The sequence below is a fragment of the Mastomys coucha genome, unplaced genomic scaffold, assembly GCF_008632895.1.
Source record: "Mastomys coucha isolate ucsf_1 unplaced genomic scaffold, UCSF_Mcou_1 pScaffold20, whole genome shotgun sequence".
Taxonomy (NCBI): Eukaryota; Metazoa; Chordata; class Mammalia; order Rodentia; family Muridae; genus Mastomys; species Mastomys coucha.
Window position 1 is genome coordinate 26374214 of NW_022196903.1, and position 26614 is coordinate 26400827.

General features: G+C 42.7%; 2 long non-coding RNA genes across 2 annotated transcripts in view; one reads left to right on the top strand and one right to left on the bottom strand.

The window, feature by feature from the left end:
- Window positions 1–26614, bottom strand: part of LOC116098691 — a 63161-nt gene that overhangs the window by 32625 nt on the left and 3922 nt on the right. The window lies entirely within an intron of this gene.
- Window positions 506–12435, top strand: LOC116098692. Its single transcript, XR_004121910.1, has 2 exons — window positions 506–634; window positions 12086–12435. It is a non-coding gene; the product is annotated as an uncharacterized LOC116098692 (long non-coding RNA).

Below are 26614 nucleotides of genomic sequence, written 5' to 3' on the forward strand. Positions count from 1 at the left end.
AAATGCTATGATGAAAGGTATGTGCCCCAACTCCTGACCTTTTAATATTTTTAAAAATTGATTTACTTATGTATATAAGTGCTCTATCTGAATGTGACTGAATGCCCGAAGAGGGCATCAGATCCCATTACAGATGGTTGTGGGCCACCATGATTTTTTTTTTAAAGATACTTTTAAATACACAAAATATTAGTTTGTAGTGTTAAGTATGCATATAAGCAGTATACTTATTTTTCTACAGCCTTTTTCTCACCATGATGCCTTTGAGATATATGCATGTGACACTAATAGAACTAATCTGTTCTTAATAACATGGTAATATTATACTATGGAGTGCCAAAATCATACTGCTATATGACTATTTTCCACTCTAGTCTCCCATAAGTAGAAATTCATTATGTCAATAGTTTTGTTGTTGTTGGGTTTTTTTTTGTTTTTTCATTTGTTTGGTTTTATTTTTTATTTTTATTTTTTAATTATTTTTTAGATTTCAGTTCTTCGTGCAACCCACATCCTTGAGTATGTCTCCTGAGACATATGTAGGAGTCTGTCTGGGGTATAAATTAGGATGGAATTGCCGGAAGTGGATATGCGCCTTTGACTTTACCAGGTTGCTTCCAGGCTATTCTGCACAGTAAGTAGCTTAACCATTTTATTTTCTCTCTCATTAATGATTTATGAGAATGTCTCTTGCTCCACACTGAGAACCAATACCACCAAGTCTATAAAGTTAACATCAGGCTGGAGAGACGGCTCAGTGGGCAAAGGAGCTTGTTAGCAAGCCTCACAAGCCTAGTTCGATTTCCCAGACCCACATAGGGAGAGGAGAAGACTTCTTCACATTGTCCTCTGATCTCCACACTTGTGCCAAGGCACACATCTGATAAATAAATACATGTAAAATATTTTAAATTATTAGGAAATAAACATCTACCTGGGGCTTTCATAGATTCTAATGGCGTAGCTTAAGAGGATGATTGGAAACAGGTTTCAGATATTTGACAAGCAGAGAACCTCTCTGCCCCACATACGTGTATGTGCAACAGCCTAACACATTGACACGAGAGTGTTAGTTAATTGTATGTCACTGTGACTACATTCCTGACAGTGTCAGTTTAAGGGAAGAGAGATTTACGCTGGTTCATGGTTTCAGGGAATATGGCCCATTATAGAAGAGAGACCATGGCATTCCTGTTGGTTGGGCTTTGGCAGATTATTCACATTCTGGCTGGCCAGGAAGCAGAGAGCTTAATAGGAAATGGGGCTAGGTTTTAACCTTCAAAACTCCACCCTCAATGACTCACCTCTGCCAGTTACATCTCCTGCCACACAGTTTGACAATCTTCCAAAACAGCGCTACCAGCTGGCACCAAATGTTAGCACATGAACCATGAGAGAGTTCTCATTGAACTGCCTACAGAAACGTCTCTGTCTTTGAATTAGACACATCTATGTTGGCTGTGCTTAGATCGTTAAGAAAGGTTTGCTAGACAAACCTTGCAGATAACATATGTTTGTTTGGTTGGGTTTTTTGTTTGTTTTGTTGTTGTTGTTGTTTTTGAGACAAGGTAATAGAGAAATTGCAAATCCTCCTGCCTCAGCCATTCAAGAGCTAGAATTACAGATGTGCGCCACCACACTCAGTACTGCAGATACATTTGATCAGACAGCAGGATGTGATTTATCAGCCCACAGGGTGGTACTTAAAGCCCTACGTTTGCCAGTTACACTGACAGGAGGTGGTTGGTCCCTTTCTGGATACAGGGCAATGCTTAGGACAGGGTGCATGTCAGAGCGGCCTGGCAGCCTGCAGGGCCATGTCACTGTGTGGCTTTGTCAAAGCCTGGAGCAATCTGAGAAGCAAGTGAGAGGAACGATGCATGAAAACAAAAGGCAGTGGAAAGAGTGACCAGCCAGCAGGCTCCAGCAGGCTAGAACGCTCTGTCCTTGTTATTGCTGCTTCATGAAAATGCCGCGGGCCTTCTGGCAAGGTCTACAAGGTAGAAGCTTCTTGGGAAAACAAAGACGAGGGATGTGGACCTGGAGGTTGGGGTTCTAGTTTCCCACTTCCCTATGGGTGCTGACCCCTGAACCCCTCAGTAGGTGTCTGCTGATCTTTCCTCTGTCCTGGCTGCTTTCCCGAGAGGTTTTTCCCTCCCACTCACAAGCAGCAAGCTCTGGTCTCAGAGGCCTAGCAGGGCTGGTCTGGGAGAGAGGTTGGGTGGTGCCTGCTCTCAGTAGAGGGATCTAAAGGTCAGCTGAGGGGAGGCAGCATGGCCCTCCATCCTAGTCAAGGCCTGTTTGTCACAAAGCAGTGACTCCGGTTGGGATGCCTCCTGGTTCAGTCCCTCCTGCTTTGTTCTGAGCTCAGAAGGACTGGCTGCCGAGGTACTAAGGCAGCCTCTCTTCAATTTTCAAGAAACCAAGAAAGGGAAGAGCTTGAGTTTCTATTCCTTGGAAGAATTCTGGATTCACCAGAAGTCAACCTCCACATCCCCTCCTCAGACTCTCCTTTCTTTGCCCTATAAAATACTGGATTGCCAAGAAGGGACTTAGCCCACATTCTCTTTTTGTCTTAAAAAAAAAAAAAAAAAAAAAAAAGTGGCTGTGAGGACAGCGGGTAAAAATAGACCTTTGCGGATACAATAGGACCGAGCAGGGTGTGGCTTGCTGGCAGCTGCACAAGCCCTTGTTTCTTTTGGTCTTGGAATGCTCCAGACTTTGCCTCTGCCTGGTGAAATCCTAAAATACTAGCTTCAAAGTGGTACCTTGGGAGTGAGACTCCCGTCTCTAGAGTCAGCCATTCCCTTCTTCCTGATCCCCTATCATTTCACTCTTATAAAAGGCATACATTGGAGCTGGAGAAATGGAGTATCTCAGTAAGACACACTCTCTCTCTCTCTCCCTCCCTCTCTCTCTCTCTCCCTCTCTCTCTCTCTCTCTCTCTCTCTCTCTCTCTCTCTCTCTCTCTCTCACACACACACACACACACAGTGGGGAGGGATTGAGGAAGATACCTGACATCCTTCTGTATACATATGTGCACAAATGTACACACCCATGCACACAAGCATTCATCATATTTTGTTATAATTGCTTATTTGGGATTGTGCCTTATTGCATTTCCTCAGCATCTATAGACTGTATTTTAGAATCATAGCTCCTTAATAGGTGTTTATTGTATGAGTCAAGGTTTCTCCGCACTTGTATTTCAGTCTCAAGTGTTTATTTTGTCTGCTTGACTGCGTGCTTGCTGTTTTGTTTTTTGTTTTTTGTTTTTTTTTTTCTTTTCAGTGCTGGGGACAGGTAGAATACTCAGGGATTCAAACACAGTAGACAGTAGTCTACCATTGCATATCCACGCCCTCAAGCCTGCTTCTGTTTCTCAATTAGCCCTGGCCTCTTCTTCCTTAGGGTGAACTGCTGGCAGTTTCAGTTCAGTGTAGAATACAGGGTTTGCTAACATGAAACGTAATTTTTTTTTCCTAAGGAATTTTTCTAGTAGGAATGTGTTTCAGATATATCACTTCTGTTACAGGTACAGGAATTGTTTTCAGGAAACATTGCCACCATTACCTCGGAGAGGCAAGTTAGTGGTTGTTATTTTCCATTTACAGATGGGCAAATGGAAGCTTTCCTTTTTATTTACCAATTACTCTGCTTAAAGAAGCTTGCGAGGAGTGTTAAGGGTTCCCAAGGTGTGAGAGACCAGTTCTTGCTCTAAGAAGGTTGTGCTCCTCTCTGAATGAAAATACATTTGCACGTGAAAGTAGCTGTGATTTGGGAGGCTGTGATGGGAAGTGTGTGAGGAGTCCCAGCAGAAGTTCTAAATGGAATATAAAAGGTAGGTCAAAGAGTGTCCAGCCAACAGGAGTGTGGACGTCATTGTGCCATTTGAGATGAATAGATTCTGTGCTATTTGTTGTCCATTTGGCCTCTGTTGGTTTCTTGTGACTGCTGTAACAAATTAGCACAAACTGGCTGACTTAAAACAACAGAATTTTATTTTCTTCCAGTTCTAGAAGCCACCAGTCTGAAATGAAGGTTTGGGCAGGGTCAGAGTCTCTTGAGGCTTGGGGTGGGGGGCGGCGGCGATAATCGGTCTCCTGTTTCTTCCAGTTAGTGATAGCCTCAGGCTTTCTTTGGCTCCTGGCCACTCCTGTCCAATCTGTTTCTGTGATCACATGGACTCCTCCAATGTTGTAAAACTCCCCCTGCTACTCCCTGTAGGAATGTTTGTGACTGAACTAAGGACCCACCCAGAATGTGGGCTAAGCCTCCCCTCTCATGACCCTCAACTGAAATCACAGCTTTTGCCATGAAATCCAGTAAGTACCACTGGGTTCTGGAATTAGGCTGTGGATATTTACTGGGCGACAGGGGAGACCATACTCCTTTCTGCCCTGGGCTGTATCTGATAATCTGTTACCCCCATGCTATGTCACCTGGCTTCCTTTGTCCTTTAGCAGGGTGCTCTTGATATCACTCGCAGCGATGGCCATGTTCTTCCATAGTTTCTGTTCTTTCTGGGCTTCTGTTCCCTTTTCTCTTTATCCCTGGCTTCTACTCACACTAGTCTGTGAGCACCTAGCACCCCAACTACCCATCACTCTGCCTACGTCCTGTAGAAATGTCCTAACCACCTGATTTTCAAAGCCTCAATTGATTATGTCTTCAGGTTTCTGCCATGATTTGAGTTGATAAAAATCTCAAGAGGCAAAAGAGCTTCATTTCTAGAACAGAGCTAAACTCAGGGAACCACAGCTAAGCTGAAGTGACGACCAAGTGGGCACTGAATCTGGCCTACAACTCGGCCATCTCTTTGGGACCTCTCACAGTGAAGCTGTTTCTATGTTCTGCTGGTGTCTTGCTGTCATGGCTCTTGCCTCTGTTGGCCTTATTCCACAGTGCTTTTTATTTTATTTTATATTTTATTTTATTCTTCTATCCATGCCGTCTGCTGCCACCCCGGTGTCTGCTGCCATTGACTGTGGCTGCCGTCTTCCATGTACCATTTAGTTTAGTGCTGAGTCTCTCTAGTTTATTTCATACCCTGTTCCTCAAGGAGGCCCAGCTGAGTCAACAGTTATTGTCCCAGCATCATCAGAGAGTAGATTTAGAAGGATGAGAAGTTACTGAAGGTTTTTGAACATGAGAAGCAAGATAAAAATCCATCTTAGGACTACTTACTTGATGACAATAATCAGTGTGGAAGCCAAGAGAGAAGTTAAAAAAGCAATTATAATTGAGTGAAAATATGGGGTCCAAACCTGGACAAAGGGAAGGTTCCTATAAGACACTCAGGAAATGAGGTATGCAGCAGTAAGCCAGTTATGAGTTCCTGGCTTTGAATTCTTTTTAGCACCAAGGTCTCGTTCAATGGTTTTATTTTGTTTTCAAACAAACCTCACATTTTAAGGGAAATATACAAATATCGCTGGGCGAACTGATAATGACAGCATGATTTTTAAGATTTATTTTTATCTTTGTGTGTATGTATATATATGTATGACACTCTTATCAGCTATTATCTCTTGGAACACACTCAAGCAAATCCAAGAAGCAGTGGTCCTATGAAGAGAAAGTGAACTTGAATATTTTATTTAGTTTATGTTTTCTAGAAAAACAGAACTCAAACTGAGACATTAAGCCAATGTTTTATTTAGGAGATGCAATCCTGGGGCAGCAGTAAGTGTGAGAGGAAAAGGGAAGCAGAAGACAGGATGTTCTGCCAGAGGGTAGCTGAGTAATCCACGGCGATACCACGGCGATACTGTATGCCTGCACAAGGGGCTTTGCAGAATGGTGCCGTGCTATAGGATGAAGCCATGCCTCAGATAAGGTCTTGGGAGGAGGAAGACAAGGAATCCATCTTCTTGGGTCCTTCCCCTCTCCTGTTTCCCAATGATCGACATTCATCCCACTGGGAATCGCTTTTCTCACATGCTAGGTCATGTCCTCTGTTCCTACTGTTAGTTTCTTCACCAGCTACAACCAGTTCTCTGTAGCACAGCCTTTAACCTTGGCTGAAGAGTACAGAGAAGCTAGAGACTTGCATCGGTACCTGTTGGGCCTGATTGCTCAGTGGTAGAGGGGCAGGCGAAGGGTGGGTTGGGGAAGCAGCTCTGGGTTGTAGGATGACCTGGGCTACAAACAGAGGGAGTCACAGGCAGTCATGGTGAGACAGAATAAGCAACTGAAGATTTGGGAGACAATAGGAATGGACTCTGATGAGCAAGCACCTAAAGTGTGCCTGGGAGAGATGGATGAGATAGAAAATGCAGTTGCATCTCAACAAGCACCTGGAGACTCAGAACTGGAACTACCCAGGGAAAACAGTCTTTTGGAGGCTGCAGAAGCAATAACAATATTCCATATCTGACTAATCCTAGACAGCATTGACTAATGAGGTGGGAACACGGGTTCTGGAGCCAGGCAGACTTAATGCTTAGAAGTCACCCCGTGTGTGCAGTGGGCAGTTTCCTCATCTTCTCTAAGCCTAGTTCCCCTGCCCTTTCCATGTGGGTGATCAAATAGTCAGTTCATGCTATAGAGTTTACCTGAACCTCAGTATACAGTAGATGCTAAATAAACCCCAGCTTCCATGCCCTTTAATCTTATTCTGAGATGTTTGTATATCATCACCAATATTCTCTTCTCCAGACAAACTCTCCTGTACTGCTCCTAAGTGTCTATTGAATAGGATGAAGTTTTCTAGCTTAAGTCCTTCCACTATTTTCAAGACAAGTGCCTTCCTCTGGGCTCTGTGGTTATGGAATGCCACTAAAGCCAGTAGCTCCCTTCAGGGGACACACTAGGCCCCAAAGAAGCAGCGTGTTAACGTATCCCCATTGGTAAATCGTAGATACATACATGAAACAGCTTATCTGCTCTTTTAACCTTTACCCCTTCAAAGTAGGAAGTTTCTTGGATGCTTTAAGAAGGCACAGGCAGGAGACTGGAGAGATGGCTCAGTGGTTAAGAGCATTGGCTGCTATTCCAGAGGATGCAGGTTCAATTCCCAGCACCTATATAGTAACTCACAACTGTCTGTAACTCCAGTTCCAGAGGATCCAGCCACCTTCATACAGACATACATCTATGCAAACATCAAATCTATGTAAAAATAAATAAATAAATAAATAAATAAGGCACAGACAAATAGAGTAGAGGTGGGACCACATAAGAAAAAAAAAAGCCCCTCTAAGATTTTTAAAGATTTTTTGAGAAATTTAAAATATTTGTTTTAAATATAAAATATTAATATATTTATAGAAGTTCTGGATCTGGAAAATACAATTATAAGGATTATTTTTTAATGTGTGTAAGTGCTTGCCTCTGTAGGTATGTATGCCATGTGCATGCAGGTGTCCATGGAGGCCAGAAGTGGGGGCCTGGATCTCTGGAATTGTGAAACACTGCATGTGGGTGGTGGGACCCCAACCTGGATCTTTTGTAAGAGCAGTATGTGTTCTTATGCACTGAACTACCTTTCCAGCCCTAAGACTTTAAAAAGTGATAGAGTGTGTATACTAATTATTAAATATCATCCAAATTTTTGTTTCAGTAACACCCCCACCCCCAGTCTTACAGACAGCGTCTCACTATGTAGCCTTCCCTGGTTGACCTGGAACTCACTATGTAGACCAGGCTAACACTCAACTTACAGTGATCCACTTGCTTCTACCCCCCCACACACACACCAAGTGCTTAGATTAAAGATATGTATCACCACACCATGCCCAACACAGCCTTTTAAATGACTGCCACTCATAATTTAAAATTACAATGACCTATATGTTCCCTACTTTAAAATTTTTTGGTTATTAACACTTATTTTTTGCACATAATTTACAAAATTGATGCCTTTTTTTTAAAACCTATCTCTCCTAAATAGAATGCAACTATTTATTTTAGTTTCTGATATACCCCCTGTGCCTAGAACATTTCATTGAAACATAGTGGTCCTTAATACCATAATCATGTAATTCCAGGTAAGTATTGGGTTAAAAATTAAATGAATTAGGGGCTGGTGAGTGGTTAAGAGCATGCTCTTAAATAGAACCTCAGTTCAGTTCTTAGCAATAATGTCAGGCAATTCACACTTACCTGTAACTTTGACTCCAGAAGATCTGATACTCTCTAGCTCCCATGGGCACCTGCACACACACCGCCTGTGTGGAAGCACACACACACACACACACACACACACACACACAGAATAAAACTAATTAAAAATAGTGACAATGAGTTAGAAATAATAAATATGTTTAATGGAATGCATGTGTAACGATGACTTGTAAGATTGTATGGGTTAGTGGCATAGCTGCCATTCTCACTGTGTAAGCAGACACCATGATAGTCTCTTAAGGGTAACACTGATCTATACTCTCTTAGAATACATCCCGTTGTTATTTGGGGAAGGGATGATCACACTCTTTAGGAATAAACAAAGTCAGCGTCTGCTTGGAGATTAATTTCCAAAGAGCTTTTTGACAGGTATGTGATATGCTAAAGGTCTTCCCCCAGGTGTTCTCAGAAGTTGAATGCTCATAATCACCCCCCTACAATATTGCTTAAGAAATTGACCAGCAAACTCTTTGTTCCTCAAATATCTCTAAAGTTAAACTTCAATGGAAGCATAGGTCAATTATCTGAATTAGTGACTTTGATGGACTCTTATTTAATTGCTCGTGGACTCTGCAGAACCATGAATTATCACTATCTGTCATGACAGGAATTATAACCTATCATCAGGATATATAAAGAACTAATAACACCTGTTGTAGGGCATGTAGGCAGCTATGCTTGACATATGAGGCCAGTTGCTCATCTTCAGCATGGGACAGGTAAGTAAATGACTCTACAGAGGCCCCAGATCCTGATTCAAATAGGTGCTAGAGATCTAGGATTCAAGCCATACATTCCCAGGGCTATGGTTTTTCTAGTGTCTCTTTTTAAGACTCTACTTCCTCCTGCATAATATGTAGCAACACTATTTATGTACAGAGTTGCTGTGACAATTAAGTATATGTAAAGCAGAATACTCAGCAGATGACAGCATTCACTATGGCTGTAGTTTAGGAAGGATAATGAGTCTTTTCCCCTGGGGAACAATCATGAAACCTCTCCAGAGAGGGGAAAAAAAAAAAACCTTACTTGGTGGATGACAGAATTAGGTTCTGCAGAGGTGGGCGAGCTGAAATAATCATGTTTAAAATTCCGACTTTTAAAAAAGTTGAAACCCTTACTTATGAGTTGATCTCATAGACTTCCATTTTCAAGCTTGGGCAATTTGATCATGAAAATGTTTGTCTGACTGTATAAAATATAGTGTTTTGAGGGTGAGGATCTGGAGAGTTGGCTCGGTAGGTAAGAGCACTGGCTGCTCTTACAGAGGACCTGGGTTCAATTCCCAGCACCCACATGACAGCTCACAACTGTCTGTAACTCCAGTTCCAGGGGATCTGACACCCTCACACATGTAGGCAAAACATCAATGCACATAAAATAAAAATGAATAAATTAAAATATATATAGGGCTCGGGACACAGCTCATAGTAGTGTCCTGGCCTAGCATGGACTTGTTCAGTCTCTAGCACCCAAAAGAAAAATGGTTGCACATAAACATGATCATTTAAGTGATTTTAAAAAAAAATGAGGGAAGAGAAGAGAGAATCAGAGTTGGGCAGCAAAACAAACCTCCTTTACAGAAAAATGACAGCTAATAAATTCTAAAGATTTGATGAAGCTTGAAAAGAGATTGCTGGGCTAGAGAGACAGCTCACTTGGTAAAATGCTTGTCATGTAAGTCTGAATTGACCTCAAGAACTCATATGAAGAGGCTGGTGTGGTGGCACGTGCCTGTCATCCCAGTGCTGGGAAGGCTGAATCAGTGAGCTCTAGGTTCAATGAGCAGTCCTGTCTCAAAAAGTAAGGGGAAGAAGGGCTAGAGAGGTGGCTCAGCAATGCAAGAGGATGCGCTACTTTTCTGGGTTCCTGGGTTCAGTTCCTAGCACGCACATGGTGGCTTATACCTGACTGTAACTTTAGTTCTAGAGGATTCTGTACTCTCTTATGATCTCCTTGGACACCAGGCATGCATACAACATACTTACATACATTCAAACAAAATACTCATATCCATAAAAAAATTGTAATTAAAAAAAGGAGCTGGAGAAGAACTATCAAGGAAGATACCCTACATCAACCTCTGGCTTACAAATACACATATACAATCCACCCCTACACACACACACATACACACACACACACACACACACACACACACACACACACACACATACACACAGTGTTGTGAAACCCACAAGTTACTAACTAAATCAAATAGGGCTCATCAGTCATTAAGGACACCACTGAGGGACAACTGATAGGCATTAGGGTTTGAATTATGACAACTGAAACAACAAAAAATATCAGAGTCCTTCCTAGTACTCATTATCCCATGATATGCAGGGCTATTGTAGATATAATTTGTTCAGGATGAGGTCCTACTAGAGGATGGGTTCCTAATCCAATGGGATTGGTTTATGTATAGTAAGACGGTCACATGAGGATACAGACACACAAGGAGAACACCATGTGAAGATAGATACTGCATTGAGGTGCTGCAGTTGTGAGCCTTAGAATGTCCCTGGCTGAAAAGGCAAGAGATTCTCCCTACAGGGTTGACAGGGAGCATGGCTCTGCCAACACATTGTATTCCTGCTTCCAACCTCTGGAAAATAGATTTTTATAGTCATAAACTGCCCAATTTGTGAGTACTGTGTTACCACAGCCCTAGGAAACCAATATAATGAAGAACAGGTTGCCTTAGTGCACCCAGAAAGTGAGAGCTTTCAAAGGGGAGATTTGTCTGTTTCCACTAAACTTCATGTCACTAAGAGTAGGCTAACTTGATGCTGCATCCCTCCTGATGAGGTGCAATAAGGACACAATATCATTTTTATTTGGTAGGACAACTACAGTAGGAGGTAGAGTTTATCTTTCTACCACTGGAGTTTAACGTGGCTTCGTTATTGTTATTTGCTTTTTAATTTTTTTAAAACAAAGCACCTGCTTTTTAAAAAATTAATTACATTTGTTTATTTATTTTGTGTGTATGTGTGTGCACATGCCATAGTATGTGTGTGGAGGTCATAGGACAACCTGTGGGTATTGTTTCTCTCCTTCTACCATGTGAGTCCTAGGTATGGAACTCAGTTCAAGCTAGGTGAAAGGTGCCTATACCCACTGAGTCATTTCCTGGTTCCTTGTTACTCACTTTTGCCAACATAATACTGTTGAAGCAGCAGAACCAGGTCTAAGCCAAGGTCTTGGTAGACCTTCCACATTCCTTTGGCCATGCCTTCTAGATGTACAGACCAAGGAAACTGGTCCTAATGGATGTCACCCTCAATGTTGAACTGATTGTGAAATGTCCCCTGCAGGATCGTGTGTTTGGACACTTGGTTCCCAGCAGGTGGTACTATTTTGGAAGGTTGTGAAACTTTCAGGAGATATAGCCAGCCTAGAGGAAATGGCCAACTAGGGGGTGGGGTGGCGTGGGGTTTTATATCTTCTGTCTGTTCCATGCTTTTTCATTCTGCCAAGATATGAGGAAGTGAGTAGTCCCCGCTGCACACAGCAGCTATCACGGAACCACCTGCTGCCCTGTATTTCCTCCCATGGTGAACTGGATTCCTTTAAACTATGAGCCTTTCCTCACTCAAGTGCCATCCTGTAGGCCGAAACAAGAAAAGCAACAAATACACTTGAAATGCCAGAGAGAATCAACGATCAGCAGAGCACAGCCCACATTACAGAATGGTCTAGACAATGGTTCTTAGTCTCATGCCATTGAATTTTAGCAGGCTGTTTGTTATGCAGCAATGGACACCTATGTCAGTGTGCTGCAAAACAAAGTGAGAAGACTGGTTAGACAGGCTACCTCTGGGTTTTCAATCCTTACCATCGCTTGGCTTTTTAGATCAGGTATGAGGGCCAGGGAACTATTGGACATTCAGCAGGTATTGTTGGCTGTAGATACTACATGCTTACTATTGACTGGATGTGTTTTTTTCAGTGAAAATTTCCTGTGCCAGAAGCTTGGTGTTCAGTGTGGCAAAGCTGGAAGATGGAGAACTTTTTAGAGGTCCTGCCTACTGGTAGGTGGTGAAATCACTAACAGCCGTGCCCTTGGGATTAACATAGTTCTTTAGGAACTCACAAGTTCATTTGTCACAAGTATGGGTTGTTACAAGAGCCAAGTGATTCAGCCTTTCTGCATACTGGATTCCTTTCTGTTTCTCTGCTATGATGGAATGCAATGGGGGTGGGGAGCTTTGTCAAAGGCCAAACAGATATGATCACCTGATCATGGACTTTTAGCCTCCAAAACTATACATTAAATAAACTTCATTGTAAAATGTCCAACCTCATGTATCTTGTCATTGTGACATAAAATGAATTAATGCAATGCCAGAAGCACCCCATAATCAAAAATATCTGTAGGTATTGCTCAATGCCCATCTTGGGACACTGGAATAGCGAAAAAGAATCAAATGCAATGGTAAGATTTTAGACCAGGGGCTAGGGGGTCTAACTCATTTGGTAGAGTGCGTGCCTAACATGCACAAAATCCTGGCTTCCCTCCCAGCAGGATCTAAACTGAGAGGGGGGTGGTTAGGAGAGGGAAGGGTACACATCTGCAAAGCACTCAGGAGGTGGAAGGAGGAGGATCAGGAGTTCCAGGTTATCCTTGGCTTCACAGAGGATTTGCAGTCAGCCTGGGCTATGTAAGACCTTGTTAAAAGCAAGCAAGCAAGCAAGCAAATGAGAGAGAGAGAGAGGGGGGGGGAGGGAGGGAGAGAGAGAGAGAGAGAGAGAGAGAGAGAGAGAGAGAGAAAGAAAGAGAGAAATTAATATGATATTTGGAACAAAGGGAAAGATTCTTATATAAGGCATTTAGACAATTGTAGACATTTTAATATGAACTTAAAGATACTATTAAATCATTACTAATTTTCCCAAGCCTGAAATGGTATTATAGTTATATTGGATGTCCTTATTCTTTGAAGGCATATGCTGGATTATTTTAAGTGAGATATCAATTAAGAAATTCTAATATTCAACTTACTTTCAAACGCTTCAATGGATAAACATACCTATTCACAGGGAAGGTGAAAGGAATGTAAACAATAACGGAACAGAGTTGAAAAGTTTAGGTAATTAATTGTATTTCTTAAAACTTTGTAGGTTTTTAGCCGGCGGTGGTGGCGCACGCCTTTAATCCTAGCACTTGGGAGGCGGAGGCAGGCGGATTAAATATTCAAAATAAAAGGCTGGGGTTGGGGAGTCATCTCTACTTCCTGAGCCCTTACTAACCTAATACATGAGGAGCAGGCTGCCTTACATGAATCTGAGGTCCTCTTTGGAGTTGCCTGGACAATGAGCTAGCTCAAACCATGTGTGTGAGGCTGGACTGAGGCTTGGGGTGGGTGTGTGTACCTGGAGAACTGTGCATAAACTCAGCTTCCCATGAAGTTACTGGCTTCCTTTCCTTCATAAAAGATCCCACCAAAAGTCTAAGTGCTCTGTGATAGAGTGAGTGCCTTGGAGCCCTGACAGCTGCATCAACTACTCCCTCATTCAAGCCAATGGAGAGATTCCCTAGCCATCTGGTTCCATTTGCAGACCCTCCATTTCCCAAGGGAGAGAGGCTGCCCCTCACTGTGTGTGTTAATAAACATAGTTTCATCTCATCTGTTCAGGTCAGACTCTGGTCTCTTCCTGCTTCCTGCCTCTACACTGCCTCTGAAATCTAACCCCGGGCAGTGTATGTGGGCTTTTTAGGTGACTCTGGTAAACAGGTACCAAAAATCCAGGCTGCCTGGGGCCAACAGAGTCTGATTATCCCTTTCCCTGTGGAGGTAGCCCTCATTCTAGTGCATATAAAAAAAGAGAGACAGGCGTCCTTTAAATGAGACACAAACCATTCTCTACTCAGATAGTTGCTCAAGGAACAATGGATGTTGGATGATGGGGTCTCTATCTTCTCTTAATGATACTGGCTTTGTAAATATTTTCTTTCCACAATAAAACCAAATTGTGTGTGTGTGTGTGTGTGTGTGTGTGTGTGTGTGTGTGGAGAGAGAGAGAGAGAGAGAGAAAGAGAGAGAGAGAGAGAGAGAGAGAGAGCGAGCTAGCTTATGATGTGAACAGGGAGAGTAGAGCTTGATGTCTTTGTTGATGGACTTCCATTTATCTTTTTGAGGCATTGTCTCTCACTGAACTTGGTGATCACTGGTTGGCTAGATCTGCTGGCTAAACTACAAGGATCTGCCTGTCTCTGTCCCTCACAAGCTCAGGTTACAGATATGTATGATGACGCCCAACTTTTTTTATGTGGCTATTGGGGATCCAACCTGAAGTTCTGTTTTGCAGCAGGCACTGTCCCACGGAGCCATCTCCTTAGCCCCATAGTTATTGAACAGGATCCTGTTATGTAGCCCAGGTTGGCCTTGAAATCACAGCAGTTCTCTTGCCTTTGCCACCAACATGCTAGAATTACTGACATATGTCCCAGAATAATTTCACTTGTACTACCACAGGAAACAGTAGAATACAAATCCAACCATATTGCAGAGAGACCCCACTTCAAGGCACTTAACATTTAAAACACAAGCAAACCTAGAGGCCAGAAAGGGAAATGCTGATAAATGAATCTGTGAAAGACATTTAAAACTTTTATTTGGTGCAAATGAAGATGATGGCAACGAGCAGCTGTAGACAGACAGGACAAACACTGCAAACAGAGCCAAAGACAAATGGAATGGAGAGGAATTGTTCTCGGTCCAACAGAAAACATGCTTATGAGTTGTGCAAGGAGGTCTTAATTTCACAATTTTATCAAAAAACAAAACAAACAGAGAAATGGACAAAGAATGTGAACAAATACTTCACATACTAAAAATAAGAATGGTGTTGGGTAGGGTGGTGCACACCTTTGATCCCAGCACTCAGGGGAGGTATAGGCAGGTGGATCCCCGAGTTCCAGACTAGCCAAGGCTACATCTTGAGAACCCATTTCACAAAACAACGACAAGCCAAACAAACAAAAAGTAGGAATGGTCAAAATTACGTGGAGAAAAGGTTCACCTTCATAGTGCTTAGAAAAATGAAACCATGACAACATGCCCATGTTTCTATGAATGATGGATGCTTGAAGTTCAATAAAATATAGTTTTTAGCAAAGTTGTAGTAAATGTACACTGCTGATGGCCACTGAATCAGACTGTGGAGAGGTTACAATGTGGAAGCATTCCCATCGTGTGTGGTGCTGGGTTTGAACCTAAAGCCTTGCACATGCTGGGCAAGGAAGTGCTGTCACTGAGAGACGGTTCTGCTGTTCTCATCTTGAATGTACATATACTATAGTCTAGCCATTTCTTTGAAGTAATTTATTCTGTGGATAAAGTCACAACAGAGGTTCCTAAAGACATGAGTGTAAGGTTATTCATGGAAGCATTGTTTATAATAGTAATAGGGGAAAATGGAAAGAATTTAAATGTCTATTAATTAGGCAATGGTTGGCTTTATGGCTTGTCTAGTGGCTAAGAGATCTCCATGTGGAATCTAATGTGGAATGTTGAGGATATACTATTAGATACAACATAAGGGATACTGTTTATAATTTACTCTGCACAGAAGCATTATATGCAGGCTGGAGAGATGGCTCAGTGGTTAAGACTGTTCTTCCAGAGGTCCTGAGTTCAGTTCCCAACAACTACATGGTGGCTTACAACCATCTGTAATGGGATCCAATGCCCTCTTCTGGTGTGTCTGAAGACAGCTACAGTGTATTCATATAAATAAAAATAAAAATAAAAATAAATAAATCTTTTTTTTAAAAAAAGCATTGTATGCATTTGATATCCTTATATAGAAAACACAGGGCAAGAAATAGTTTTGTGTTTAACTTGTGATAAAGTCAAGAAGGATGCTTTTTTTGCTTTCTATACAAAATCATTTTCCATTTATTTTAATCATTGTCATGTCTTACTTTTATAATTAAAAATGTGCAAGATATACTTCAAAACAACTTTGCAGATGTCAGTCAGTGCCCTTTTGGTGCTTTTGTGGGAAATGTCTGAACTACTGAAGCGAGATGAAGTTGCATGCTGGTTAAATTGCTTTTAGCTGGGAGTGCAAATATGGAAATGCACTGAGCCATTGCAATGAGGAAGATGACTCTTAGCACCTAAGAAGGCTGAAACTGAGCAGCTGGCGAGCTCCTGGAGCAGCTTGAGGTCACTCGCCCTTCTCGCTCAGGCCCGGCCTCCAGCAAGATTCAGATTCATACTTGGAAAGCCTGAATGGCCCATGGAGACAAAAGCAATGTGATAAGAGATTTTCTTTCTCCTCTTTCTTTCCCTGTTCTCTGGAGTTTCTGCAAGAACATGAAATTGGAAATATAACCATAACTCAAAGGTACTGAGATATGAGAACATTTTGAGAAGAAAGCTCCTTGGTGGTTCTCTCTCTTTGGAACTGCACCGCATCTCTGCTTGGCTGGGGCACTCTTTACAGCATGAAGAGCCTCTTCAGGTCCAAAGCCCCTCTTTCTCCAAATGGCTATGCTGGTGGCATTACTCTAAATAAAAGGACTTTGCCCGGGGTAAACAGAAGGATTGTGAGCAAGCCTTAAGGTTTCTGTTCACTAGAAAAGTACATCTCTTAAGAGGGTTTCTGTTTACTTGGAACCTCAGCCCTTAACCCTCCCCCAAAGGTCAGCTCCATCAGGCAAGGGCATCTAGTTCCAGGTCAGGACTGATGGCCTGTATCCCCTCAGATCCCCACCCTGAAGACTGTCATACAATATCTGCCAGGCTCCATACCATCTTGCTTTTCTCTCTGCCTTGGCAGTTCGAGTCCCGATGACTCTCTCTTTCTGCCTATAGAAGAGCCTAGTTCAGTAGTTTGTCTGCATCGTGTCTCAGGTATCATCACTCTGAGAGGACAGCCTCTATCAGGGGCCGTTTTCCTGTTCTCAGTGAAGTGGCACACACATTTAGTTCCTGGTACAGCCTCAGTTCATCTCTAGTAGTCATTTCGCAGCTGTTTGTTGGGAGGAGCAAAACTGAAGTGCTTTTGGGCTGATTTCACAAGTAAGCCGAAGACAAGGCCTTCCCAGTTCCTGTTTGTGATTTTCAAGTCAATAAAGCATGTCTGTCTTGGTGGATGTTTCTCTCTAACTGGTTTCAGTTGTCTGTCGAGCTGTCTACCTGGCTTCCACTTGGCTCAGAAACCTAGGTTTGCGGCCATCCTGTTACAGGTGGATTGATGCCAGGCTGCCCACCGTTGTTTGTTATTAAATTGGCAATGCAGTTTTTGTTTGGCAGTTTATGACTGTAAGGTTATTCAAGGATGCTGTTTAAAAATACAAGTGAACTATCGAGTGAGACATCATAGCAGATAGTAGGTTTGTTATTTTTTTTTTCAGGCTGTTCAGGGACAGTAGACGAATGCACAAATTTGTTATTGTAGATGGTTATGAATCCCGGAGACGCACATACGGGGATCATTATTGTAGACTGGCTTGTGACAGCTGGCCCTGATTTACTTATTTCCTCAAGAAGACACTTTGAACAATTATTGAAATGCCTCCCCTCTGTAATTATGGTAATAATGATGATGGTTTTGCAACTGAATATGCAATTCAGGGCGTGCACACTCAACTGTTTTTAGCCTGTTTCTCTTTTTACGTTGATGTCAGCTGCTGTCTTGGATCATGAAGAACTGAGAAGGACTTTCCAACCAAGGGTCAGTGAGTTACATGAACAGAGTCATCTGTGGCCAGCTCAGGGAGTTACGAAAATAACAATTATTACAGTTAGTATTTAAGGAGCAAGCTAACTATGGGCAAGGTTTTTCTTTCTCTCTCCTTTTTTGGGGTCTTTGGAGAAAGAAACCTATTTTTAGTACTTATCTGCTCTTAAGATTAAAAATAATGTATCTAGTTGAATAATAAAATTACAAATGTCTGACAATGCCTCCGTGCCCCCCCCCTTCTAATTAAGGAGCTTCAAAGGGAAAAGCTGAGGAACTAGAACAAAGAGGTGTGGGCTGTGGGCCAGGGGAGAGAACAGAGGAGTGGGAGCTGCAGGAGGACAGACAGGGAAGTTAGGATAAAATGGCATTGATGGGCCGAAGGTAAGATGGAGCCAGACAGGAAGAGAGGACAGGGAAGAGAAAATGGTGAAAGTACAGGGGAGACTGAGGCGAGAAGATTGATAGCTGGAACCTAGCCTGGCCTACCCAGGCAGGTGTTCTCTGACCAACCTGTCTTTCTGTCCGTCTGTCTGTCTCCTTCCAGCATGCACACATAGAGGTAAATAAATAAGGCTAACCCTGGTGGTCTGTGCCTGTCTCAGTGCTTGGAAACCTAAGCAAGGCAGGAGGAACTTGAGTTCTAGGCCTTTCTGAACTACACAGTAAGACCCGTCAAGAATAAACTAAGAAAATACATAAATCAGTAAATTGGGAAAGTGAACAAACAAACAAAGAACCAGAAAGGAGAAGCACAAGACTTAGATTGGAGGATTTTTTTTTTTCTTTTTCAAGCATGTGATGGTAAGTGTTGTTAACTTGAGGAAATCTAGAAACGCTGAGGAGATGGCCCCCTGCACCTGCCTGTGGGGACTGTTATGCTGTGGGAAGAGCCTTCACTGTATGTGGCACCATTCCCTAATTGGACCCTGGGCACTAGAAGGCTGACTTTACCCTCTCGTGACTGCAGATGTCACATGATCGCCTGCTTTCAGCTGCTGCTTCCCTGACTTCCACAGGGTGACAGATGGTGCCTTGAACTGTGAACTGAAATAAATCCTTTCTTCCTCAAGTTGCTTTGGTCAGAGTATTTTAGCACAGCCTCGGTGAAAGAAACTGAGATAAGTGGGATGGTGCAAGCCTTTGCTCTCAGCACTCAGTAGGCAGAGGCAGGCAAATCTGCCAATACAAGGCCAGCCCAGACAACACGGTGAGTCCCAGGCCACCCAAAACCACACAGGAAGACTCTATCAAATGATGATGATGATGATGATGATGATGAAACTAAGACAGTATATGTCTTAGGAAATGAGTACACCCCAACCTAAGCTGGATAAAATTAAGCCAGAGGCCAGAGGTTCTCAACCTCCGTGCTGTATATTTATTATATAGCATCACTTTAAATTGGTTATGGAGTTGGGGAGAGGTGATTTTTAGAGCATTATTTGTAAATATGGAGGAAGAACATAAATCATGATTTTTCAGGGACTAGCAAGATAGCTCAGTAGGTAAAGGCACTTACTGCCAAGCCTGACACACACACATACAGACACACACACACCCTAATTTAAAATGTATCAACATGATAAAGTCTTCAATAAAAACTTGCATTTGAGGGCTGGCAAGACAGCTCATTGGATAAAGGCACTTGCTGCCACACTCCCCCTCCTCCTCCCCCAGTTCCCCGCCCATCAACAAATAAGTTTAAAAAACTTGTAAGCATGATAAAGTCTACAAAAATTTGCGTTTGAGTGCTTGGCAGCAGGACTCATTGGTAAAGGTGCTTGCTGCCAAGCTTGATGACCTGAGTTCAATCCTCAGGTAGAAGGAGAAAATCCACTCCTACAAGTTGCCCTGGGGCATGAGATGATTCAACCTGATTCCAATACCACAAGGACATCTAGTATCTTTTTGACATTGAATGTCAGCCCAACTCAGACTGATCTGGAATGTGGTAGAACCAGGAGACATGATTACTTTCTTTTTTTTTTTTTGCTGTGTGTCACTGTCTGGGACATTCTATGTCATTCTGAATGTCCCTGTGTCCCCTTGTTCTCTGACTTGCCCTCTGGGTTCTCCTCTCTAACGTGCAGTTGTCCAGAATTATTATTATTATTATTATTATTATTTTTTTTTTTTGGTTTTTCGAGACAGGGTTTCTCTGTGTAGTCCTGGCTGTCCTGGAACTCACTCTGTAGACCAGGTTGGCCTCGAACTCAGAAATCCGCCTGCCTCTGCCTCCCAAGTGCTGGGATTAAAGACGTGCGCCACCACGCCCGGCCCAGAATTATTATTATTATTATTACTATTATTATTATTATTATTTTGGTTTTTTGAGAAAGGGTTTCTCTATATAGTCCTGGCTGTCCTGGAACTTACTCTATAGACCAGGCTGGCCTCAAACTCAGAAATCTACCTGCCTCTGCCTCCCAAGTGCTGGAATTAAAGGCATGCACCACCACTGCCCAGCCAGAATTATTTTTTATTACCAACTTTCCTATTGTAGTCACTTCCCAGTTTACTGTTTTGATATCTGTAAATATAGCTATAGATATGTGTGTGCATATATGTGTACATTGTATATATATATATATATATATACATATATATATGTGTGTGTGTGTGTGTGTGTGTGTGTGTGTGTGTGTGTATATATATATATATTTCCCCACTGACACTGATACTGACTTTCTGGAGCCACAGCTCCTAATCTGGAAGAGATTTCAATATGGTGCCTTTTTTATGAATGAGGAAGGGTTGTCTTGACTGACTCATTCCTATGGAACTATATAGGATTATTATGCTATCTAGATGATTCTACTTTGGTCTATCAATACCCATCATTAGAAATATGACATTTGGTCTGTGGCCTTACAAAACAAGATCACATCTATCACCAACATCACCACTACTACCATATATATTTTTATACCCACCACTTCTGAACAGACATAAGCCAGGCATATCCTCTGTAACTGGTACATGGGAAAGGATGGGTAATTGCTTACTTCAGTGACTGGATGGAAGTTTAACAAAGCAAGGGAAGTAGAGCCAACTAGATGAAAGTGGGGAAGTGAGGGAAACTAGATATGCCTGGAGTTTCACAAAACCCAGGATCTGGCTGGGAAGGGGGGCTCGGGAAGAGGGTAGCTTCAAAGCTCCTTAACCTTGGACATTTCAGCCCAGATGGATGGAATACTCTTTGCTGAGCCAGTTGCCCGCCCCCACCCCCAAGGCCTTTTGGTTCCAAATATACTAAGAATCAGTGTTAATTGCTGTTTTGAAATATCGTTTTGTCGGCTCCATTCGGATGTGGCAATTTGCAAAGCAATCTCCAGCAGTTGACAGTTCATCCATAGCTGTGTGGTATCCAGACATTTCCTGGGACTTCTGCCCACCTCCTATGCAGCTGGCAGTGTCTGCCAAACCAGGATACGTGCTCAGCTGGGATTAACTTGGAACCAAGTAGTGCTTTGTTGTGTCTAAGATTTGTTTAAATTCTGCAAAGGTGAAGGACAGTCCTACTTAATCCAAAAAAAAAAAAAGCGAAATTTAAAAATTAGGGCTGAGGATCATAGCTCAGTTGGGTAAAGTGCTCATTCGAACAAGCAGGGGGACCTGAGTTCAATCTCCAGGAGCCATGTGAAAGAGACAGGAGTGGTAATCCTAGCACTGGAAGGGTGGGTTGCTGTGGGCCAGCCAGCCTTACCTCCTTGGTGAGCTCCAGGTAAGCTCCAGGCCGGTGAGAGGACATGTCTCAAACAGGCAAAGTGGAAGACACGTGAGCTGACCTCTGGCTTACTCCTGGGCACACGTGTCCATGGCCACCCTCTCCAAATTAAACATTAGCAGGTGCTTGAAGACTGCCTGAGTCCACACTGGGCTGATAAGAATTGCAGCTCTGACAGGTTCAAGGACGAGGTCAGCAGGCTGGTGGCTGCGAGCCCAGGTCAAGAATTTGTACTCTTTGTCTGATGTTCTCTAGATTTATGCTTGTGGAGGGCTGAGAGTGTAAAGTGACTGACTGACTTTCTTTTGGAAGCTCTTTCCCTTTGGCCAGAGACTTTCTCAGCTCCTTCCCATGCGGCTTCAAGGTCGTAGCCTAGACCAAAATGTTTACAGAAAAAGCTAGGCACTTATGAAGAGGACTCTCTGCCAGCTCCTACACTCCCAGTGCCTGGCTCCCAACAAGCTCGGCAAACCAAGGAAGGATAAAGTGGCCTCTGGAACCAAGAATTTTTAGGTTTGATTGCCAAAGGGAAAGCAGATGCATTCTGCCCTGCTTGCCCAGCCACTGACAGATGCTGCTGCTGCTGCCATCTCCTGGGAGAAGACGGGCCCCAACTTCACACCTGAAGCCCATGTCTAGGCTAGAGGCCCTGCTGGTCAAAGGCTGAAATACCTTTACCTTAAGAAACAACCCCAAACTTAATCAAGCAACAACAACAAAAACATCCCAATTGTTCTTTTTTTTTTTTTTTTTGCATTTCTTTTGTTCTTTTTTGGACAGCATTTTTGCTTAAAGAAATTATTTCAGCCGAGCAGCGGTGGCGCACGCCTTTAATCCCAGCACTTGGGAGGCAGAGGTAGGCGGATTTCTGATTTCAAGAACAGCCTGGTCTACAGAGTGAGTTCCAGGACAGCCAGGGCTACACAGAGAAACCCTGTCTCAAACAAACAAACAAACTAACTAACTAACTAACTAACTAACTAACTAACTAACTAGCTGACAAGTAATGGTCAATGGGAACAAGCTCATGCTTCCAATCTCCCTGGGGAACTTTCTTTAGTATCTTAGTTTCTTTTTTTTAAAAAAGGGCAAACTAATGAAACAAACAAACTAAGAACTAACAAAAACAACCCAAAGGAGAAAGGGTTTATTTTAGCCCATGCTGCAAGGGTACAGCATCCTGGCAGAGAAGCTGGCACTTGGTCATATTATAGCCACTGTCAGAAAGCAAAGAAAGATGAGCGCTCATCTAAAGTGCTCAGCTCATACTATCATTTTATTGAATTAAGAATTTCTACCCAGGGAATAGTCTCCTTTACAGTTGAAAGGGTCTTCTGCAGCTGGTGAGATAGCTCAGTGGTTAAAAATACTTGTTCTTCTTGCAGAGGACCCAGTTCAGTTCCCAGAATCCACAGAGTGGCTCATAATCATCTGGAAATCTAGTTCCAGAGGGCCCAACCCCTTCTCCTCATAGGCTTAGGACCATCTTATAAAGGAAAGTGCATGCATCCCAACATCTAAGGTCCCTATAGCCCAGCAGTTCTCAACCTTCCTAATGGTACAATCCTTTAATACAGTTCCTCATGTAGTGGTGACCACCAACCATAAAATTATTTTTGTTGCTATTTCATAACTAATTTGCTGCTCTCATGAATTATAATATAAATATTTGATATGTAGGATACCTGATATGCAACCCCTGTGAAAGGGTCCTTCAACCCCGAAAGAGGTCACCAATAACAATTACAAAGTCTCTTAACTGTGAGTTCCTACAAAATAAGCAAGCTATGTACTTATGTATGTATAAGCAAGCTATAAAATGGCACAGAGTAAATGTTCCTATTCCAAAAAGGAATGGGGGCATAGAAAGGAGTGACTGGATCAAAGCAAGACCAAAATCCAGTAGGGCAAACACCAAATCCTACAGCTTTGTGTCTTGCATCAGAGGCCTGTAATACAAAATCTGGACTCCAAATGAGCTGGATGGCCCCACTCCTCCGGCTCTGCTGCCTGCAAACACACATAGCCTCTCTCTTAGGCTGGCTCCTTTCATCCTGTCAGCTCTCCTTAGCAGACATCCCACGGTCCTAGTTATCTCCACGGTGCCCGGGTCACCTTTACAGCTGCATGCACTGGCTTTTCAGGCCCTCCTTGAAGGACTTTGACTTTGGCGCAACGTTACCAGGCCTCAGCGGCTCTGCAGTATCACTGCCGATCACGACTCCATGACTACTTCTAAGTTTTTCATTTTTAGTGATTCCAAACCAGTGCCGTGCAGATGAGGCTGCCAAATTCTACTGCCAGTTCACGATGTAGTCCAGTCCCCCTGTACCATAGTCACAGCAACGTCCGTATGCTTTCTGGGCCCACTTTGGTGAAACACTTCCTTAGGTGGTTGTGCTTGAGCAGAGGACACACGTTTAGGCGTCACGAGAGGGAGCCTCTGATGGGTGGGGTCTTGCTCACAAGGTGCCTTTTTCCCTTTTTCCCTTTTCCCCAGCGCAGGGCAGGAGGTTCCTCTTCTGTGGTGCTGTTTTACTTAATGATTACATTGTTTCCTCATTACTACCCTGGATGCTCTCCTAACTTGAACTTTCCTCTGACAAACAAGTTAATCAATTAACTTTAAATTCAACTTCATATGGGTTCTTAGTTTACAGTCAAAATGAAGCCAGATTCTTAGCCAAAATATCACATGAATGGTCCCTGGCCCAGTTCCTGGCAGAGTCGTTGGTTCTCTCTGATAACTCATGAGCTGGGCCTTCACTGTCTGTGTTTGTTCAGCCCTCTTGTATTCTAAGGGCCCCGTTTCCAGCCTTCCAGGACTTTTTTTAGTCCTCAGTGTCAAACTCTTCCACATTCTACCATTTTCAAAAGCCTAAGAGCCATGTGGTCAGGTTTATCTAGCAATGACCCCACTCTTGGCGCCAGTTTTCTATCTTACATTCTCTTCCTGTTGGTATAAAATACCCTGACAAAAGCAACTTAGGGGACAAAGGGTTTATTCTAGCTTACAGTTTGTAGGGACCTAATACAGCCTGAGCATCCACAGTCAGGAAGCAGAGAACAACAGATGCTAGCACTCTGCCTGCTTTATTCAGAGTATACACTTTAGAATCCCCACCTAGCTGGGCGGTGGTGGCACACGTTTTTTAATCCCAGCACTTGGCAGGCAGAGGCAGGCGGATTTCTGAGTTCGAGGCCAGCCTCGTCTACAGAGTGAGTTCCAGGACAGCCAGAGCTATACAGAGAAACCCTGTCTCAAAAAAACAAACAAACAAACAAAAAAAACCCACTGTAAAATAGAATCCCCACCTAGAGAATAGTCCCACATCAATCAACATAATGGAAGTAAGTCTCCACAGATATTCTCAGAACATAACCTTCATTTAGATTATAACATATGTGCACTTGGAGGCTTTCCTCCTAGGTGACTCTGGATCCTGCCAGGGTGACACCACTAACCATCACACTGACCAAAATTTGAACTGACAACCTCTATGTCTTTAAGTCTGTCTAGTCTTTAATTTTGTGGAAAACATAATTATAAATTGTCAAGAAGGAATTCAGAGGGAAGCAGGAGACATGTTTCTTGAGTACCTAGCAGATGCCTGTGATGGAGGATTTAAAGAATAGCCACATAAATATAGACATATATAACACACATTTCTCAGGAAAAGCATAGGAAGAATCGGAGATTGGGGTCTAGGTGCACATCTGTGAACAGCTCAGTTGTGCACACGTCTCAGGCATTAGTGGTTTCATCTGTTGTATACTACTGTAAAAGGACATTTTTCATCTATATAAGAGTTTGCATAGACGACGGCAAGTTGAATAATTTGTCATGTTTCACCTGTTCTAACCTTCAAAATCTGTTAGTGATCTCTGAGTGGCCCTAGAAAGCTAAAACAAGAACCATAGAGGGCTTTATGTCAGGATTGCTTTCCTTAACTATTTTATTTTAGTCTTATTTTAACCAATCATGTAGAGCCATGAGTATATTCCAGTCTTCTTTCAAATATGTTTTAGTCCTTAGCAATGGTTGGAATATTACACCCCCAATGAAGAGCTGGGGCTTTTAAGAGATAATTAACTGTAGAGGGCTTCACCACTATTCATGGGGTTAGTACTCTATTATAAAGAGGTTGGAGGGAACTAGCTAGGCTCCTTTGTCTTCCTCTTCCATTGTTATGACATAACACTTCTCCCCTCCAGATGATGTAAGCCATCTTAGAAGCAGAAAGACAGAGATTCTCACTAAACACTAAACACTCTGGCCTTTTGATCTTGACCTGCCAGACTCCGAAACTGTGAGAAATAAATTTCTTTTCTTTATAAATTACCCTGCCTCAAGTGTTTTGTCATGGCAGTGCATAATCTACCAAGCATAGCAACAATAAAATCCCTTCCTTAACAATAAGCAAGTGCCTTTTGCCCTTAGCCAATTGGTATGTTCCTTTGCATAAAAATAGATTCAGCTGTGTTTGTTTTGCTTTGTGTTTCTTATGGCCTTTATTACTGTTACTTGGCTACATTTGATATTTGAATAGTACTTCATAGTTTATTAAATTTTTTCCCAATTATCAACACATTTTGGAAGAATTAGGATCAAACTGGATGGGCTTTTGAACCAACAAGGGTCTGCATGTATCACCAAGAGCTGGGTCTCTTTGGCTAAAGCACTGCAGCAGTCAATAATCCATGCTTTAAAGGCCTGGAATTTTTTAAAACCAGTCTTTTACAGTGGCTGGCTCTTCCTCATTATATAGGCATTAGCTGAAATATTACCTTCTTAGGGAACCTGGCAATATTGGAATTACTCTGGATTAGTCTCTTTTTAGAAGTTAGCATGGACTAATATTATCTAGATGATTTACTATGTGTGTTGGCTGAACAGGAAATGGTAGGTAGCTTCATGAAGTGCAGCCTTGTCTGGCTCTGCTGCTCACCATTGTCTCCCTAGCATCTGGGAGTGCTTGGGGCATCTTAGCTTCCCTTGATAAGGCTTCCTTGCAGAGAGAGAGAGAGAGAGAGAGAGAGAGAGAGAGAGAGAGA